We start from the raw sequence: 21,680 nt of genomic DNA, 5'->3' as shown, positions 1-21,680 counted from the left end.
AGTTTTGTTTTTTGCAGGTTTGGATGCAATGTCGAGGTCCAGGCCTATTTCCTTGCAGCGTGGGTAGCACTTTTGAACGCAGATTGCTAAGGACATTGTTTAATTTAATAAATGTTACAATATGGCTGTAACGTAACAAAATGTGGAAAAAGTCAAGGGGTCTGAAAACTTTCCGAAGGCACTGTATGCCAATATTGTTTTAAGGGAGTATTGTCCTGCTTTCATTGTCTTTGGATCAGGAAGTTCAAACACTTCTGTTAACCACCCAGGTTTTCTTCTCTTGTAATGCATCTTGCTTCTGGCCATTTTTAAAGTCATATCGTTACTCATTTTGCAAAAGAAGATCAAAGTTGTATTAACCCTCCAGCATGACAATGCCACCAGCCATACTGCTCATTCTGTGCGTGATTTCCTGCAAGACATGAATGTCAGTGTTCTGCCATGGCCAGCAAAGAGCCCGGATCTCAATCCCATTGAGCACGTCTGGGAACTGTTGGATCGGAGGATAAGGGTTAGGGCCAATCCCCTCAGAAATGTCTGGAAACTTGCAGGTGCCTTGGTGGAAGAGTGGGGTATCGCACAGCAAGAACTGGTAAATCTGGTGCAGTCCATGAGGAGATTTACTGCAGTACTTAATGCAGCTGGTGGCCACACCAGATACTGACTGTTACTTTTGATTTTGACCCCCCTTGTTCAGGGACACATTATTCCATTACGGTTAGTCAGATGTCTGTGGAACTTGTTCAGTTTATGTCTCAGTTGTTGAATCTTATGTTCATACAAATATTTACACATGTTAAGTTTGCTGAAAATAAATGCAGTTGACAGTGAGAGGACATTTCTTTTTCTGCTGAGTTTATATTCATCCTCTACAGTTTTGACATTCAAGACTTCAGAGGGAAAGTTCAAATGATTCACAATTGGCTGGAAGAGGAGGACTAGTAGGTAGTTCTACATTGCAGCCGATTGCTGTAGCAGATGAGGATAGAACAAAAGGTATGGCAGTACCATGTTTTGGGAGATTGTTGGCCTGATGTTGTCGTTCAGTTGGTGTTTGGCTAAATATCTGAAGTTGGGTTGACTTGACTTTCAAAAGAACCCTTTTCTGCAATGCGTAGTGACAATTCTGGGAGGCTGAATACATTTCCTGTCAGAATATCAATTGGCGTTGAGCCATGCCATGAACAATCTTTGATTAAATGCTCTTCGTGGCGATAGTGTTTGCCATGATTAGGGTATACCAGTCTTGCATCTTGTTCCATGGTTTTCCCTGAGATTTCTTTGACATTCTTTTAGGAAAATTATCTGAAAGCACTTTTTTTTGTTGTTGCACGGCTTTGAAATCACATTAGGTATTATGAACACTTCTTTCGACATTTTACCCTTTCCCAAGAGCTCAGGTTTGTGTTTTCGAACCGTCACTTTACTCTAAATCCATAATTGAGCTTGATAACGTCTCTGATTTTGCAAACTACGATCAAAATTGTATTCTAGAATATCAGAGAGCAAACAAAATATCCACCCATCTTTTCCAATCTTACCTCAATGATTCTTACGCAAGTATATATGAACCTCGATAACGACACTGTTAGTCAGTAAATTCAATTCCAGTTTCGTTTTTGCAGGTTAGGATGCAACATCAATGTCCAGACCTATTTCATGAGAGATCGGGTAGCACTCTTACACCCATTTGTGTGTTAAACTTCACATATCTAAGTTGGTAACATTTTGCTTCGATTCATCAGCACAAAGTGCAAGGTCAATCTTATCAGAGATGCTCTCTAGCTTGACCCAATGAGGTTCTACTTGTCTGACTTCCAGCAAATCACCTCCCTTCGACACCCTGGCTATTAACATGTCCATTTCTTCTTCTTTTTTCATCATTAAAGCCAACCTCCTCCTTTTGTTACTTCTTTCAGTCTTTGGTATTTCGGCTCAAGTGTTACTGTAGTGGCCTTCTGGTGATTGGAAAACTCTGCAGAATTCTTTTGTTTGCGACGTTTTTTCATGAAAGTATCCTTGTAAAATTCACATTTCTTTCGACCTTGTAAACGTGTCTTTCTCATCCAAACTACTCCTAACCCATCCATAATCTCTTGAGCCAGCTCAGTTTTCCCACTTTGTAAATCCAGATCAAAATTTTGGTCTAGAACATCACAGACAATCTGCCTGTAATTTCCACACACTTCTGAAGCAAAATCAGCCAATTCAAACATTATGTCTCTGGTCAATAGATGCAAGTCAAGTTTCTCCTTTTTCACACATTTAGATTTCACATCCAGGTCAAGTCCTTTTTCCTTACAGAGAGGGTAGAGGTACTCCAATGCTTCTTCTAATGTGGGCATCATTAAGGATTCCTCCATTGTTATGTCTGTCTGAGTGAAGACGCTTTCTGTCTGGACATGTTGAGGATAGATCACAGCCAGATCAGCCTCATCCTTTGTGCATATTTCATGAGGTCCATTTTCAGGACCAAAGAGTGCGGTCTCATCCGCACACCGTGTTAAAACTGTCTCAGTAAAGAGGCTTTCAGTCTTCACATGCGGAGGAGATATCAGGTCCACAACAGGCTCCTCCTTTATGCAGATGTCAAAGGGTGTACGATTTTCTGAGACGCTGTCATGCAAATTGGACCTTGCCCATGTAAGAGAGCGGTTACTTGCTTTCATTGTCTTTGGATCAGGAAGTTCAAACACTTCTGCTAACCACCCAGGTTGTATCTTCTTGTAATTCTTTTTCATGTCTTTTAGTTTTGCCATAGTCCGGGCAGAAAAAGTATATTGTACTTCATTACAAACACCAAGATCAAAGTTGTATTCTAGAATATCATAGATAACACGCTGTTCAGCGCTTTTAATCGCTTTAGCATATTCAGACACCTCAACCATTACACCATTTGTCAGTAAATGACGATCAAGTTTCTGTTTCACTCCAGATTCAACATTGAAATCTACACCAATTTCCTTGCACTTCGTGTATGGAGCTTTCCAATACTTTCCACAATCTCTTGGGTTATGTTTTGAGTAACTGACACGCCACTGCCGTATATATTTATCCTCTACCGCTTTTTGGCATTGCAGTCTTCGTCTTCTATCGGCATTGTAGTCTTCGTCTTCATCAGAAGGAAAGTTGAATGGCTCACAGTAATCAGAAAGAATAGGCCTCGATCTAGTAGATACAGCTAAATTACATCCGCTTTCTGTAGCAGGTGAGGTTTGCACAGAAGGAACGGCAGTACTATATCTTGCTAGATGAACATTTTCAGCAGGCAATGGCAATTCAATATTGGTCTGGGTTTGGTTTACGCTAAACACCTGTGAAGTTGGGTTGATTTGAGCTTCAAAATAACCACAGTGAGTGAATGCAGGTTTGGATGCAACATCAAGGCCCAGACCTATTTCATGACAGAGTGGGTAGCAGTCTTTCACCAGTTCTTTGGTGTTAAACGTCACATTTGAATGGTCTAAGTTGGTAACATTTTGCTTCGTTTCATCAGCACAAAGTGCAAGGTCAATCTTATCAGAGATGCTCTCTAGCTTGACCCAATGAGGTTCTACTTGTCTGACTTCCAGCAAATTGCCTCCCTTTGACACCCTGGCTAATAACATGTCCATTTCTTATTTTTTTTCATGAAAGCCAACCTCCTCCTTTTTGTTACTTCTTTCAGTCTTTGGTATTTCGGCTCAAGTGTTACTGTAGTGGCCTTCTGGTGATTTGAAAACTCTGAAGAATTCCTTTGTTTGCGACGTTTTTTCATGAAAGTATCCTTGTAAAATTCACATCTCTTTCGACCATGTAAACGTGTCTTTCTCTGCCAAACTGCTCTTAACGCAACCATAATCTCTTGAGCCAGCTCAGTTTTCCCACTTTGTAAATCCAGATCAAAATTTTGGTCTAGAACATCACAGACAATCTGCCTGTAATTTCCACACACTTCTGAAGCAAAATCAGCCACTTCAAACATTACATCTCTGGTCAATAGATGCAAGTCAAGTTTCTCCTTTTTCACACATTTAGATTTCACATCCAGGTCAAGTCCTTTTTCCTTACAGAGAGGGTAGAGGTACTCCAATGCTTCTTCTATTGTGGGCATCATTAAGGATTCCTCCATTTTTATGTCTTTCTGAGTGAAGACGCTTTCTGTCTGGACATGTTGAGGATAGATCACAGCCAGATCAGCCTCATCCTTTGTGCATATTTCATGAGGTCCATTTTCAGGACCAAAGAGTGCGGTCTCATCCGCACACCGTGTTAAAACTGTCTCAGTAAAGAGGTTTTCAGTCTTCACATGCGGAGGAGATATCAGGTCCACAACAGGCTCCTCCTTTATGCAGATGTCAAAGGGTGTACGATTTTCTGAGACGCTGTCATGCAAAATGGACCTTGCCCATGTAAGAGAGCGGTTACTTGCTTTCATTGTCTTTGGATCAGGAAGTTCAAACACTTCTGCTAACCACCCAGGTTGTTTCTTCTTGTAATTCTTTTTCATGTCTTTTAGTCTTGCCATAGTCCGGATGGAAAATGTATATTGTACTTCATTACCAACACCAAGATCAAAGTTGTATTCTAGAATATCATAGATAACACGCGGTTGAGCTGTTTTAATCTCTCTAGCATATTCAGACACCTCAACCATTACACCATTTGTCAGTAAATGACGATCAAGTTTCTGTTTCACTCCAGATCCAACATTGAAATCTACACCCATTTCCTTGCACTTCTTGTATGGAGCTTTCCAATTCATTCCATAATGTCTTGGGGTTTTTCTTGAGTAACTGACACGACACTGCCGTATATACTCATCCTCTACTGTTTTTTGGCATTGAAGTCTTCGTCTTCCATCGCCATTGTAGTCTTCGTCTTCATCAGAAGGAAAGTTGAATGGTTCACAATAATCTGAAAGAATAGGCCTCGGTCTAGTAGATACAGCTAAATTACATCCGCTTTCTGTAGCAGGTGAGGTTTGCACAGAAGGAACGGCAGTACTATATCTTGCTAGATGAACATTTTCAGCAGGCAATGGCAATTCAATATTGGTCTGGGTTTGGTTTACGCTAAACACCTGTGAAGTTGGGTTGATTTGAGCTTCAAAATAACCACAGTGAGTGAATGCAGGTTTGGATGCAACATCAAGGCCCAGACCTATTTCATGACAGAGTGGGTAGCAGTCTTTCACCAGTTCTTTGGTGTTAAACGTCACATTTGAATGGTCTAAGTTGGTAACATTTTGCTTCGTTTCATCAGCACAAAGTGCAAGGTCAATCTTATCAGAGATGCTCTCTAGCTGGACCCAATGAGGTTCTACTTGTCTGACTTCCAGCAAATCGCCTCCCTTCGACACCCTGGCTAATAACATGTCCATTTCTTTTTTTTTTCTCATTAAATCCAACCTCCTCCTTTTTGTTACTTCTTTCCGTCTTCGGTATTTCAGCTCAAGTGATGATGTAGTGAAATTCTGGTTACTGCAAATCTCTGCAGGATTCTTTCGTTTGCGACATTTTTTCATGAAAGTATCCTTGTAAAATTCACATCTCTTTCGACCATGTAAACGTGACTTTTTCTGCAAAACTGCTCCTAACGCAACCATAATCTCTTGAGCCAGCTCAGTTTTCCCACTTTGTAAATCCAGATCAAAATTTTGGTCTAGAACATCACAGACAATCTGCCTGTAATTTCCACACACGTCTGAAGCAAAATCAGCCACTTCAAACATTACATCTCTGGTCAATAGATGCAAGTCAAGTTTCTCCTTTTTCACACATTTAGATTTCACATCCAGGTCAAGTCCTTTTTCCTTACAGAGAGGGTAGAGGTACTCCAATGCTTCTTCTAATGTGGGCATCATTGAGGATTGCTCCATTGTTATGTCTGTCTGAGTGAAGACGCTTTCTGTCTGGACATGTTGAAGATAGATCACATCCAGATGAGCCTCATCCTTTGTGCATATTTCATTAGGTCCATTTTCAGGGCCAAGGAGTGCAGTCTCATCCGCACACCGTGTTAAAACTGTCTCAGTAAAGAGGCTTTCAGTCTTCACATGCGGAGGAGATATCAGGTCCACAACCTTTATACAGGTGTCAAAGGGTGTTCGATTTTTTGAGACGCCGTTATGCAAATTGGACCCTGCCCATCGAAGAGAGCTGTTACTTGCTTTCATTGTCTTTGGATCAGGAAATTCAAACACTTCTGCTAACCATCCAGGTGTCCTCTGGTAATTCTTTTTCATGTCTTTTAGTTTTAACATAATCCGGCTGCCAAAATCAAATTGTAATTCACTACCAACACCAAGATCAAAGTTGTATTCTAGAATATCATAGATAACATGCCGGTGAGCTCTTTTAATCTCTTTAGCATATTCAGACACCTCAACCATTACACCATTTGTCAGTAAATGACGATCAAGTTTCTGTTTCGCTCCAGATCCAACATTGAAAACTACACCCATTTCCTTGCACTTCTTGTATGGAGCTTTCCAATACGTTCCAAAATGTCTTGGGGTTTTCCTTGAGTAACTGACACGACACTGCCGTATATACTCATCCTCTACTGTTTTTTGGCATTGAAGTCTTCGTCTTCCATCGCCATTGTAGTCTTCGTCTTCATCAGAAGGAAAGTTGAATGGCTCACAGTAATCAGAAAGAATAGGCCTCGATCTAGTAGATACAGCTAAATTACATCCGCTTTCTGTAGCAGGTGAGGTTAGCACAGAAGGAATGTCAGTACTATATCTTGCTAGATGAACATTTTCAGCAGGCAATGGCAATTCAATATTGGTCTGGGTTTGGTTTACGCTAAACACCTGTGAAGATGGGTTGATTTGAGCTTCAAATGAACCACATAGGGTGAATGCATTTGCTATGGGAATATCACTGGACGGTGATCCATGCCATGACTCCTCTTTGAGAAAATGCCCTTCGGATGTACTAACGGGATCTTGGGCATTACAGAAATAAACCACTTTGACAGCGTTATTCTCCCCATCACTTGTGCCTGTCTTTTCAGGGAAAAGACGTAAAATCTGCCCTTGACTTGTTGTTTGGGAACTGATGGAAGGTACATGTGAATGCTCTTTTGGTAAACCCACATAGGAACATGAAGACCATGGGACAGTTGGGGATATTCCCATGTCATTCTCCTCAAGCTTTACATCAATCTCAGAAGGAAAATAACTGTCTGATAAATTGTTGGTAGTTTGGATCACTGTATAGTCATGTTCATATGTTGAATTGGTTTTGGTTTCCAGATAACTTGTTTCTGTGTTTCCTGACACTGGAGAATGTGGGTAATCTATGCAGGCATTAATTGAATCAGACCAAATGGTTACTTGGGATCTCTCTGCTTCATCGTCCTCCATCTTAACATCCATTTTGCACCAATAAACTACAAAAACAAACTCGTCAAAAAGCCCTGATGACAATCTCTAAACTGAGAACAGTCGATTGTTAGATATGACAGAACAACTTATTAAAAAAAGGAATATCAACGTCACTTTACGGTACAACCAGTCACCAGCAGCAATTGGTCATTTATTTAATATTGATAAATACTGTAAATTCTTTTTCAGACCCCCCCGGGAATCAGACTCGCTGTCAGACTGGTAAATTATATATTTTTAGCAATTTGCGACTACCCGTGTCTTTCCAATACATACATGGGCTATAAAAATTACCATACAACTGATCTGACCAAGCTAGCCAGTCAACTTCCTAGCTAGCTAGCTGCTAGCCAGCCAACTTCCTAGCTAGCTAACGAGCTAGCTAGCTAGCTAGCTAAATGGCAACAAACGCCCAAATCGTATTTGGCGATGTATTTAACGTTAGCTATTTAGATTTAACTTTTTATTGTATTTTGCTAACTAGGTAATGCGGTTAGCAACTGCTAACCAATCGTTCGCAAGCTAGCTAGTTGTCAGTAACATAACTAACTAGCGTTAAGTTTGCTACTAGGCAACCTACCTAAGATAACGTACGGTTACCTTTACTGGTGGTGGACTACAGCAAATCCCTTGGCCTGCATTGTGTTTAAAGAAAATCGAGACACAAAAAGTTGACTTCACAGATCTGTTCAGCATTATTTCTTAAAACCGCCTGCTAGCTAGCAGCAGCATGCGTCGGAGTGGAATTTTTAAGTAGCTCTTTAAGTCCCTCGTCAGGTGGTTGTGGCTAGTTGGGGTACAGCTACAGACGAACGTGACGTTATTCTCCCGCCGTGCAATTCGGTTTTGACTAATTTTATATGTAGTCACAGATGATCCGTTATATTGACCAGATACTATAGTGACTAGTAACCGAAAGGTTGCAAGATAGAATCCCCAAGCTGACAAGTTAAAAATCTGTCGTTCTTTTCCCGAACAAGGCAGTTAACCCACTGTTCCTAGGCTGTCATTGTAAATAAATAAAAATTCTTAACTGACTTGCCTAGTTAAATATATATATTTTTTAAATAAATAAGGCTGCAGTATGGTGATCACCACTGACCCAGATATGCCAAGACCCTCAAAATGGGGTCAGTGGTCCAGTAGTCCCTCACAGAGCCCTTCTTCACTAGCCCCATCAGCAGCACCGCGACCTGGAAGGTATATATTTCACTGATGGTATTGTTCACCCATTTTGAGAACTTCCCTTTTATGCCAGCGACAGTCTTTTCTTTCAGTTCATGAGAATACTTGCAAACAAATTATGCACATTTAGTAGGCTAAAGGCATTATGAATTTTGATACATTTGAAAAGAGCCTTGGGGTTTTCTGTAATATGATAACGATAATACCTGTTGGTTTCCTGCACCACACTCTCCACCAATTCCTCAAGGAACAGTTTAAAACACTCTGCCTCTGAGGAGGTAGGCAGGGTGCTTTGTACACCAGACAGGGTGTCATTAAAGTCTATCTCTGATTGTTTGATGTGACAGGATCTCCAGCAGCGGGGAGCGACCTCCTCAACTTCAACCTCTTCTCCCTTACAGCCTACAAGATTGGCAGTAGCACCAGCATCTTGGGAAGGTGAGGGATGCTCATTGCCTGCAAGGTTGGACTGGGCACCCTTGTCACTCTCATACACAGGTTCTTCAGAATTACAAAATATTTATTGTACCTCCTCATCAGTGAGGCGTTTCCTTTTGAAACCGGACATTATCTCTATACTCAAAGGCTATCAGTGTCTGTCAAGAGTTACGATTTTTTGTCATGACTGACTTAGATTCTAGGTATGGTTACTCTGGGTTGCCAGCTTAGACCCCTCCTTCCCAGGAGTTTTATTTTTATTCAGATTATAAACATCTGTGTTTATTGATGAATCACCCATCATAGTAATATTTCCTCCATCATATCCCCTCATGATACCTTCCCCCATTTCTACCCCGATGAATTGAAAACCCCCCACAAATGAAATGACCCCCCCATATACCCCCCTAAAATGGTTTTAAATAAATCTGTCAATCCTGTTTAGCTTTCGCGCTACGTCTAGGCAGTAGACTTGTATTTGGGGTGATGATCTGTGAGGTGATAGCATTTGATTTGCTTTGTGATTCGTCAAAAACTGTAAACGACTTGTCAAGTCATGTGCTCCGGTTCTTGAATACACTGTAGCAAGCACATCGAAGATTTGTAATATGCTGAAAAGTGGTCATACTAAGTTGATATTTTTCGGACAATGGGCGCTGCCAACTTTGACTTTGTTTATTTGCGTCTTATAGTGAATGGCATTCTGGGATAAGGGAGTTTTTAGCTTGTTAAACATAAACAAACATGGCTGCCATCATAAAGAATTTAGCTGCTGTTAGCTTAGCTGAAATGTATCTCTTTTCTAAACAATATTACATTTCTCTCATGTGCTTACTAGAGATGTGGTACATTGTAAACAAGTCTAGCTGTTAGGTCGCTAACTTTATTATTTGCCTGTTATTTAGACTGGTTTATAGAGTTTGGCTGTGGATGTGTTCCGTGATGCTTGGATGAGGAAGTTCACATTTATCTTTTACAATAAAAGGTGAAATTGAAGAAAAATAGCACAAAATATTGTTTAGATGCTTTTAAGACAATAATGCTGTTTAAACGTATGTGTTGCATCATACATTCTGTTGCTCCTGTTCCAAACACATATTTGCGATAGTACGCTGCAGGGACCACTCAACAATGATCACAAATATGTAATGGTATGCGTCTGTCATGGAATTCTAGGAGTGGTGGGTGTAGAGTCAGGCGCAGAGAGCAATACTTCCAATAGATGTGTTTATTTCGCTTGGTCTAGCCAACAAACAGGCAATGACCATAAAACAGGTATGTCTCCAAAAACAAGGAAAATAACATACAACAAATTACGCAGGAGGAATACAACTTCACCACTGACAGTAAGAATAAGCCCGCAAAAAAGCAGACGGGCACTGGAAGTTTAAATAGACCCTTAATGAACCGAAATAAGCAACAGGTGAAAACAATCAAGACAAAACCAACATAAAAGAAAAAGGGATCGGTGGCAGCTAGTAGGCCGGTGACGACGACCACCGAGCGCCGCCCGAACAGGGAGAGGAGCCACCTTCGGTGGAAGTCGTGACAGCGTCAAAGGGTTAATCTCATATTGATGTCATGGCTTACAAATTCACATCTGGTTACAAGATAGATGATTACTGTTCTACCCCCTAATATTGCCACAGGGATGGATGTTTGGTTTGGGAAGCATGCTGAGAGCAATGCTATGTTCAATGGGTTTCACACAGTGGTGTGAAGTACTTAGTGGCAAGAAAAATGATGTGAACCCTTTGGAATAAAATGTCATCTGATCTTCATCTAAGTCACAACAATAGACAAACAGTGTGCTAAAACTAATAACACACAAATTATTGTATTTTTCTTGTCTATATTGAATAATACATAATTTAAACATTCACAGTGTAGGTTGGGAAAAGTGTGTGAACCCCTAGGCTAATGACTTCTCCAAAAGATAATTGGAGTCAGGAGTCAACTAACTTCGAGTCGAATCAATGAGAGAAGATTTTAGATTTTGGTTTGAGCTGCCCTGCCCCATAAAAAACACAAGCAAAATTTGGGTTTGCTATTCACAAGAAGCATTGCCTGATGTAAACCATGCCTCGAACAAAATAGATGATAGAAGACCTAAGATTAAGAATTGTTGACTTTCATAAAGCTGGAAAGGGTTACAAAAGTAAGTCAGCCTATAAATTGTCTATAAATGGAGAAATTTCAGCACTGTTGCTACTCTCCCTAGGAGTGGCCGTCCTGCAAAGATGACTGCAAGAGCACCGAGCAGAATGCACAATGAGGTTAAGAAGAATCCTAGAGTGTCAGCTAAAGACTTACAGAAATCTCTGTAAGATGCTAACATCTCTGTTGACAAGTCTACAATTCATAAAATACTAAACAAGAATGGTGTTCATGGGAGGAGAGCATGGAAGAAGCCACTGCTGTCCAACAAAAACATTGCTGCACGTCTGAAGTTCGCAAAAGAGCACCTGGATGTTCCACAGCGCAACTGGCAAAATATCCTATATTGGTTGAGGTTATTGCTGCTGTAACAGTATAACTTTACGTCCGTCCCCTCGCCCATACCCGGGCGCGAACCAGGGACCCTCTGCACACATCAACAACAGTCACCCACGAAGCATCGTTACCCATCGCTCCACAAAAGCCACGGCCCTTGCAGAGCAAGGGGAACCACTACTTCAAGGTCTCAAAGCGAATGACGTCACCGATTAAAACGCTATTAGCGCGCACCACCGCTAACTAGCTAGCCATTTCACATCGGTTACACTGCCAAAGGAGGGTCAACCTGTTATTAAATCCAAGGGTTCACATACTTTTTCCAACCTGCACTGTGAATGTTTACACAGTGTGTTCAATAAAGACATGAACAATTATCATTGTTTGTGTGTTATTAGTTTAAGCAGACTGTTTGTCTATTGTTGTGACTTAGATGAAGATCAGATACAATTTTCTGACCAATTTATGCAGAAATCCTGGTAATTCTAAAGGGTTCACATACTTTGTCTTCCCACTGTAAGTAAACATACTTTAAAGCTCTACTTAAGTTGTTTTGGTGGGGTATCTGTACTTTACTATTTATATTTTTGACAACTTTTACTTCACTACATTCCTAAAGAAAATATTGTACTTTTTACTCCATACATTTTCCCTGACAACCCAAAGTACTCGTTACATTTTGAATCATTAGCAGGACAGGAAAATTGTGAAATTCACACACTTATCCACAGAACACGTGGTTATCCCTACTGCCTATGGTCTGGTGGACTCACTAAACACAAATGCATTGTTTGTAAATAATGTCTGAGTGTTGGAGTGTGCCCCTGGCTAGCCGTAATTTTTTTAAACAAGAAAATGACTACAGAACGAAGCCAACCTCAGCGTGAGCTTTGGTTGCGAATGGTATGAACTTTGAACTCTTATTCACTACAGAACTGATACCTCCTAGCCGTTGACTTAGCAACAGCAGCTGCAAACGTGGGCTAGGAAAGAACAGACAGAGTATCCCGTCTACCACACAACGACGTTACTACAACGCATCCAATTTATCAGCAGAGACATTCTTCAAAGGACAAAGGCCTTCCATCTACCACCAACCTACCGAAGCGCAGCTCAGAGTAAATATTTATTGCATTTTCCTTTTCCAAATGGGCGGTAATTTAGAATGCATAAGATTCTGTATTTACGATAGAGACATCGCTTCTCCCTTTGTTCTTCAGTCTTCCCGCTCTTTCACTCAAACCCAGCCCCCTTTTCTTTGTGTAACCAGCTGTCATATCTGTTCCGTCCGCTAGGGACGTTTTCCTTTATGATATAATTTGTAATCAACGTATGATTAATTCTGTGTATATGTAATTCTGTGTGATTAGTTAGGTATTTAGTTAATAAATAATTAAACCCAATTTTCTATTGCTGATTCAACTTGTTAGCCAGGGTTTGTGAAGATAACCAAGAATTTACAACTTTCAGATGAGACTGAAATAAGGTGACGATTAATATTGACTGCTATTGATGTAAAATATTACTAGGTCTTTAAGAGTTTATTCAGAAGATAACTGCTCTATAAATATTATTTTGTGGTGCCCCAACTTTCTAGTTAATTACATTTACATGATTAGCTCAATCAGGTAATATTAATTACAGAGAAAGGATTTTATAGAATAGCATGTCATATCACTTAATCCGGCATAGCCAAAGACACGACACACTTCATGAATGGAACTCCAGAGATGTGCAGGTGAGGGTCAACAGGTATCAGAGGGAGCAGAGAGCCTCAATGAGACAAGGCAGCTTTTCACAGCTGAAGAGTCATTCCACTGCTCTGCATGACAGCAATCTCTACTGCAGTCCACACTGCCTTCTCCCACCTGGACAAGAGGACCACCTATGTCAGAATGCTGTTAATTGAAAACAGCTCAGAGTTCAACACCATAGTGCCCTCCAAGCTCATCTCTAAGCTAAGGACCCTGGGACTGAACACCTCCCTCTGCAACTGGATCCTGGACCAGTGGGTAAGGGTAGGCAACAACACATCCGCCACACTGACCATCAACACGGGGGCCCATCGGGTGCGTGCTTAGTCCCCTCTTGTACTCCCTGTTCACCCACGACTGTGTGGTAGTGCACAACTCCAATATCATCATTACGTTTACTGATGACACAATGGTGGTATGCCTGATCACCGATGCCGATGAGACGGCCAACAGGGAGGAGGTCAGAGACCTGGCAGTGCGGTGCTAGGGCAACAACCTCTTCCTCAACGTCAACAAGACAAAGGAGCTGGTTGTGGACTACAAGAAACGGAGGACCGAGCTCGCCCCCTTCCACATCGACAGGGCTCTTGTAGAGCAGGTCGAGAGCTTCAAGTTCCTCGGTGTCCACATCACTAAGGAACTGTCATGGTCCACACACATCTACAGTTGTGAAAAGGACACAACACCTCTTCCCCCTCAGGAGGCTGAAAAGATTTGGCACGGGTCCTCAGAGCCTCAAAAAGTTATACTCAAAATCATTACAAAAGCTGCGTACTGGAAACCTGTGACTATTAATGAAGCCAATCAGAGCTTTCAGAATGACCTTCCGTCCTATCAGTGTGCCTGTCTTCAATGGGAGGAGACCAGGCATTTCTAATTAACACTGCTGGTATGAATCACCAACGTCAGTTTCTTTTATATTTCTTTCCCTTTATTTAACAAGGAAATGCCAGTAAAGTGTTGGTCGGAGCTATGATACTACAGGATTGAGAGGGTCTTGTCTAGATTCAATTGATTTTGATATCAGGCAATAAGGAAAATCATGAACATGATAATAATTCATTATTTATCGTTAAAAACAACAATGTTAAGATGTATTAAAGTGAGTTTTCTGGAAATGCACTTGATACGAACAACAGGAACCATTAACAAATACTATCTTCCATTAACAAATACTGTCTTCATTAACAAATACTATCTTCATTAACAAATAGTGTTTTCATTACCAAATACTGTCTCCCATTAACAAATAATGTCTTCATTAACAAATACTGTCTTCATTAACAAATACTGTCTTCCATTGCAGAACATGGAGAAGGTTCTGATCCGTCCCACCGCGTTCAAACCGGTGGTCCCGAAGAACCGCCACTCAGTGCAGTACCTCTCCCCGAGACCAGGGGCAACCTCTCTGAGAGCCAAGGCAGCCTCAACCTCCTCATGCCCCTGTCTATCAACGGGAATAACGGAAATACAGTGGTCAATAACGTGAATACCGTGTTCAATAACGTGGTCAATGGCACGGGGAGCTACGGGAACGTTGTACCTCTGGTCGGCTCGTCCTCTTCCTCAGATAGCAAGAGGAACTCATACAGCGGAGGACGCAACGCTCGCAGCAGCCATTCCTGCTCCATGTCAGACTCTGGCCGTAACTCCCTGTCCAGCCTGCCCACCCACAGCAGCCTGGCCAATAGCGAGGCCTCCGGGTCGGGTTCAGGGTCTGTGGGGTCCGGGGTGGGCCCGGAGCCTGGGAGAACCACCACCACAAACGGAGGGTCGGGGATCAACGGAGGTCACGCCCACTCTACCTCCCACGGTCACTCAAACTCGGACAGCGGGCGGTCGTCGTCCAGTAAGAGCACAGGGTCGCTGAGTGGGCGAGGCCAGCCCCTGTCGGACAGCGGGTCGTGTGGGCGCTCGCCCCCGACCCTGGAGGGTTACGAGGGGGTGGTTAGGGAGCTGCAGGAGAAGTTGAGGGAGAGAGACCTGGAGCTGCAGCAACTCAGAAAGAACCTGGACGAGAACGAGGCCGCCATCTGTCAGGTGAGAGGGGATTTAAGCAGGCCTAAAGTGTTTCCTCGAGGAGCAATATGATTAAAATGTTTGTTTCTGTCATTTCTGCTGGTTCTATTACTAAGCTCAATTATTCCATATATACTGAACGAAAATATAAATGAAACATGCTTCAATTTCAATGATACAGTTGATATTTAAATAAATAAATTACGCCCTAATCTATGGATTTCACATGACTGGGCAGGGGCGCAGCCAGGGATTGGCCTGGGAAGGCCTAGGCCCACCCACTTGGGAGCCAGGCCCAGCCAATCAGAATTAGTTTTTCCCACAAAAGGGCTTTATTACAGACAGAAATACTCCTCAGTTTCATTAGCTGTCTGGGTGGCTGGTTTCAGACGATCCCGCAGGTGAAGAAGCCGTATGTGGAGGTCCTGGGCTGGCGTGGTTAAACATGGTCTGCGGTTGTGAGGCCTGTTGGCCGTACTGCCAAATTCACTAAAACGATGTGGGAGGTGGCTTATGAACATTAGATTGTCTGGCAACAGCTCTGGTGGACATTCCTGCAGTCAGCATGCCAATTGCACGCTCCCTCAAAACTTGAGACATCTGTGGCATTGTGTTGTGTGACAAAACTGCATATTTTAGAGTGTTTTTTTATTGTCCCCAGCACAAGGAGCACCTGTGTAATGATCATGTTATTTTATCAGCTTCTTGATATGCCACACCTGTCAGGTGGATGGATTAACTTGGCAAAGGAGAAATGCTCACTAACAGGGATGTAAACACATTTGTGCACATAATTTGCGAAAAAATAAGCTTTTTGTGCGTATGGAAAATGTCTGGGATCTTTTATTTCAGCTCATGAAACATGGCAACAACACATTACATGTTACATTTATATTTTTGTTCAGTGTATACTTTTGAGCCATACTAGTGCTGGTTCACAGTTTGACCTCTGGATGTGGTAACTGTATGTAACCTCTAAACTGTGACGTCTAACCCCTGACCTCCTGTCCTGTAGGTATACGAGAAGAAGCAGCTTCGCTGTGAGAGAGAGCTGGAAGAGCTGAGACAGAGCTGTTCCTCTAAGATGAAACAGGCTTCACAGAAGGCCCAGAGAGTACAACAGGCCTTACAGCTACAGGTAACAGACAGAGATACTTCAGTCAACTTAGTTTGAGAAGCAGGGCCCTTCTTTGTGTGACAGGTATTGTTGCAAGTTACATAAAAAGCTATTATTATTATTGTTTATTACTGTATGATATGTTACTTCTGTTTCGGTAGCGTCTCTTCATTTTCGGACTGTCAAAATGTCACCCTAACACCGTACCCAAACAGGCCGCGCACGTGCACCATTGTGCGCAAATTGATTTTGTTCCCCACACCAAACGCGATCCCGACACGCAGGTTGAAATATCAAAACAAACTCTGAACCAATTATATTAATTTGGGGACAGGTTGAAAAGCATTAAACATTTATGGCAATTTAGCTAGCTAGCTTGCTGTTGCTAGCTAATTTGTCCTGGGATATAAACGTTGAGTTGCTATCTTACCTGAAATGCACAAGGTCCTCTACTCCGAAAATTAATCCACACATAAAACGGTCAACCGAATCGTTTCTAGTCATCCCTCCTCCTTCCAGGCTTTTTCTTCTTTGGACTTTATATGGCGATTGGCATCTAACTTCCATAGTTACCACGATGACCGACCGAACTCAGTTCATCTTTCAATCACCCACATGGGCATAACCAATGAGGAGATGGCACGTGGGTATCTGCTTCTATAAACCAATGAGGAGATGGGAGAGGCAGGACTTGCACTCCATTCAGCGTCACAAATAGAACTGACTTCTATATTAGCGCTTGGCAACGCAGACGCTCAATGGGGCACGCGAGCAGTGTGGGTGCAATAATTGAATAACATGTATGTTACAATTTATTTTGCAATGCTCGCAAATGCGACGTGAGCGGTGTGGTCAGCATGTAACTGTCTGTGTCTTTATTTCAGGTGTTCCAACTGCAGCAAGAGAAGAAGAAGCTTCAGGAGGACTTCTCCTCTCTGCTGCAGAACAGGGAAGAGCTGGAGAGGAGGTGTGCCTCTATACAGAGAGAGCAGACCCAGCTGGGACCACGCCTAGAAGAGACCAAGTGGGAGGTGGGTGGGTCAGACATTAGGGTTGATTCATGTACACCATTTCAAAGTAAGTGATCTCAATATTCACAAAATATTTATTCTCCCTCATTTCCTCCTTCCTTCCCTCCCCAGGTGTGTCAGAAATCAGGTGAGATCTCCCTTTTGAAACAGCAACTGAAGGAGTGCCAGTCAGAGCTGAGCCAGAAGGGCGGGGAGCTGGTGGTCCTGAAGTCCCAGTTGAGAGAGGTCAGGTCCGATCTCCAGAACAGCCAGGCTACGACCCAGGAGGCTGGGTCGGCCCTACGAACACGCTCCCTGGAGCTGGAGGTCTGCGAGAATGAGCTCCAGCGCAGGAAGAGCGAAGCCGAGCTGCTCCGCGAGAAAGTCGGACGCTTGGAGGAAGAGTTGGCCCGCCTCCGAGATGCCCTGGCCAATCAGGAAGGAGGTTATCTTCCTGGAGGCCAGGCACCAGCCACTAAGGGCCAATGTATGAGCCTGCCCCTCTCCCAGGGGCGTGGGGGGTGGAAGGGAGGGCCTCAGCCCCTCTGTGGGGCACCGAGAGGCGGAGGAGGGGAGGCTGGGTTGGGGAGGGGAGAGTGATGAGACCAAGGCTCAGAGGCAGAGTGCTGAAGCTGTGCTGGGACTCAGGCAACAGGTGAGCTCCAACAACAACGATGTTTATACTTTCTTTCAGTCTCATATGAACCCCCAACCCTCACACCATTGCACTAGTTTCTGTGGTTTCTCTATTGGTGTTCAGACAGTAAAACCTGTACTGTAATACATGTTAAAACCACACACTTGAAAAAACAATGTTTCAATAATTTTTTTACCATTTTCATTGCAGAATAGTGCTTGAATAATACTTATACTGCTCTGTTGTGTATTGTTTTAACATTGTGATAGAACAACTTCATATGGATTTTGAAATGATCAAATAACTTCCATCAATCAGTTAATCAACCAATCAATCCATGTGTTGTGTGTCAGGTGGAGAGGCTGAGGGCAGAGCTGATGTACGAGAGGAGGAGCAGTGAGGAGCAGCTGGGCGGATTTGAGGAGGAGAGGAGGGTCTGGCAGCAGGAAAAGGAAAAGGTGATCCGCTACCAGAAGCAGCTGCAGCAGAACTACATCCAGATGTACAGGAGGAACAGAGATCTGGAGAGAGTGATGAGAGAGCTCAGTCTAGAGCTGGAGAACAGAGATGTAGAGGACTACGACATCCACAGCGGCAGCAACGACATCCACTTCGAGGAGATCGCCGCTACTGAGATCTAGAGGGACCATACAAGGGTGTCCTCTTGCCCCAGTGAGATTTAGAGACCAGACAGGGGCGTAGTCTAACCCCAGTGAGATTTAGAGAACAGACAGGGCGTAGTCTAACCCCAGTGATATTTAGAGACCAGACAGGGCGTAGTCTAACCCCAGTGAGATTTAGAGACCAGACAGGGCGTAGTCTAACCCCAGTGAGATTTAGAGACCAGACAGGGCGTTGTCTAACCCCAGTGAGATTTAGAGACCAGACAGGGCGTAGTCTAACCCCAGTGAGATTTAGAGACCAGACAGGGCGTAGTCTAACCCCCGTGAGATTTAGAGACCAGACAGGGCGTAGTCTAACCCCAGTGAGATTTAGAGACCAGACAGGGCGTAGTCTAACCCCAGTGAGATTTAGAGACCAGATAGGGGCGTTGTCTAACCCCAGTGTCCTCTCGCTCCCATGACAATTAGTACCAGCACCCTGATTTGATCTGATTTCCCCATCACTGCTACTGAGAGGTCTGCGTCCAAAATGGAACCCTATTCGCTATGTAGTGCACTTATTTTGGATAGAGAACAGGTTACCGTTTTAAATTTGCATCCAGACTACAGAGGGTGTACCTGGACTTACTCCCCTAACCACAGTACCAGCACTCTTTACTTCTCTACACTCTTGGGAAAGAATGTGCTATCTAGAACCTAAACGGGTTCTTTGTCTGTTCCCATAGGATAACCCTTTGAATAACTAGTTTTGGTTCCAGATAGAACCCTTTTGGTTCCAGGCAGAACCTCAAACCAAAAAGGGTTCCCCCATGGGGACAGCCGAAGTATACTTTTGGAACCCTTTTTTCTAAGTGTGTATGCTGTCATGGACATTAAGGGAGCATCTCTGTCTCAGGGTTGATTTACTCTACTAGACACTGGGATGCACCCTCCTCTAGGCCCTCACAGGAACAGCTGACTACCTGCAGTCAGAAAGGACTCCATCACTTCGTCATTCGGACTTGAAAGAAGTTTAGGGTGTATCTCAACAGTTTAAAGTGGCTTCCTTTCCAGATTGAGATTCACCCTCAGACCAACACATCCTCATTGCCTTCTCACATGGGTTTGATTTCCCAGCTATAGTACCAGCACTCTATGGGACGTATACTATGACTTTTGACTTGAGAAACAAGCAGGCATCACTCAAACCTTGCTCAAATCAGGGTATTGAAAGCAATGGGAGTCGCAGAAAAAGGGCACAGATCTCAGATCAAGTGAAATCATATCTGTATATAGCACACAGGGGTGACTATCTGACGACCAGCACATAATGATGACATCACAATAAAGATGACATCACCCCTCGACTGTGTTTACGTTTGTCCACAGGACTCAGAGCAAAAGTCCCACTTTTACAATGTGTTCTCATGTTACATATACACTATTCAATGGATCATCAACTGATCTAGACGTAGCAATTTTAAGCTACAGCCTGGTCTTTTCTGAGTTACAGAAACACTGGAGTATTTTAATGGAATGTATAAGGATTCTTGGCACATAGTAAGTGCAACCATTCAGTTATCAACACCGGCTAAGACACAAACTAGGCTACACCAAGAGAATACCTGGGATCATTTTGCACAAAAATTCATAATGCTCTTTTCAGTTCTGGACGTGACTGTTCTGTCTTTCTCATGTAGTTGACCTCTTTGTATGGACACAGAAGAGATAGAAGCATGTAGCAATAAGAGAGAGTGCAGCTTGGGAGATCTCGCTCTCATATCAAAGGAAGAAACAAATCTCTCTCTCTTTCCTGTTAACTAGCACAGATTTTCATATCAAAGGAAAAAACAAACATTTATTGGTTAAAACTAAAGCTGCCCGTCAAAGATATTGATGCTGCAACGGCTGCTGGGACTGTTATGGAGCCTTCTTGGATCCGTGAGGTCAGGGGTCGTGGATCAGGAAGCCTTTGGTGGCACTTTCCCTGATGGTATCACAGTGAAAGCAACAAAACATCAATGCCAAACTGTACTGTAGACCTCCCTCCCTTGTCCTCTCTCACTGTCACACACTCTGGACTGTGAATACTCTTCCGAGTATTACTAGATCCCCCCCTCTCCCTCCCTCACTCAAAAAAAACAAATAACACTTCCTAGTCTTCCTATCCCTGACTGTGAGACTCCCTCACTGACATGTAGATAATGTGGGTGGCATGATTGCATGTCTTTCCCTGTCTGTCAGAGTCGGTCCAGATAATGTAGGGGTTTGTGCTGGACATTGCATGATAGATTAGCCTAAGGCATGACACCCCGGTCATTATGGAACTGTTACACTGGTTATGTTATTGCCTTGGGAGCTCCAAGGGGGATGGGACTGAAATCTCTGGTCAACATATTGGCAGCCACTGGGAACCATAGAAATAAACTTACTGTAACGGGCTTCCTCCTTCTCCTCATCCGAAGAGGAGTAGCAGGGATTTGACCAAAATGCAGCGGGTTGTGAATACATAATGATTTAATAGACAAAACGGAAAAACACGACAAACACTTGAATAATTACAAAACAAATAAACGAATGTAGACAGACCTGGACACGAACTTACATACAACGTGAAGAACGCATGAACCAGGAAAACAGACTACATAAAACGAACGAACTAACAAAAACCGGAACAGTCCTGTGTGGCGTAACATACAGACACTGACACAGGAGACAATCACCCACAAACAAACAGTGAGAACACCCTACCTTAATATGACTCTCAATTAGAGGAAAACGCAAAACACCTGCCTCTAATCAAGAGCCATACCAGGCAACCCAAAACCAACATAGAAACGGAAAACATAGACTGCCCACCCAAAACTCACGCCCTGACCATCACACACATAAAAAACAACAGAAAACAGGTCAGGAACGTGACACTTACTATAATGTAATTCTATGTCTATGCTGGGAACCATGAATTAATAAGGTGGTCTTCAGTTGTGCTTTCTCATAAGAATGGATTCAACTAGAGGTGTGATCTTTTGTATTACAGAGTAAAACAA

At 42.9% G+C, this 21,680-nt stretch overlaps 1 pseudogene; it reads left to right on the top strand.

Moving 5' to 3' along the window:
- Positions 1 to 14,512: 14,512 nt before the first annotated feature.
- Positions 14,513 to 21,061, top strand: LOC139562330 (leucine zipper putative tumor suppressor 2 homolog; annotated as a pseudogene).
- The last annotated feature ends 619 nt before the right edge of the window (positions 21,062 to 21,680 follow it).

Source organism: Salvelinus alpinus, chromosome 32 (assembly GCF_045679555.1).
Source record: "Salvelinus alpinus chromosome 32, SLU_Salpinus.1, whole genome shotgun sequence".
Lineage (NCBI taxonomy): Eukaryota > Metazoa > Chordata > Actinopteri > Salmoniformes > Salmonidae > Salvelinus > Salvelinus alpinus.
This window is presented reverse-complemented; position numbering and strand designations above follow the sequence as displayed.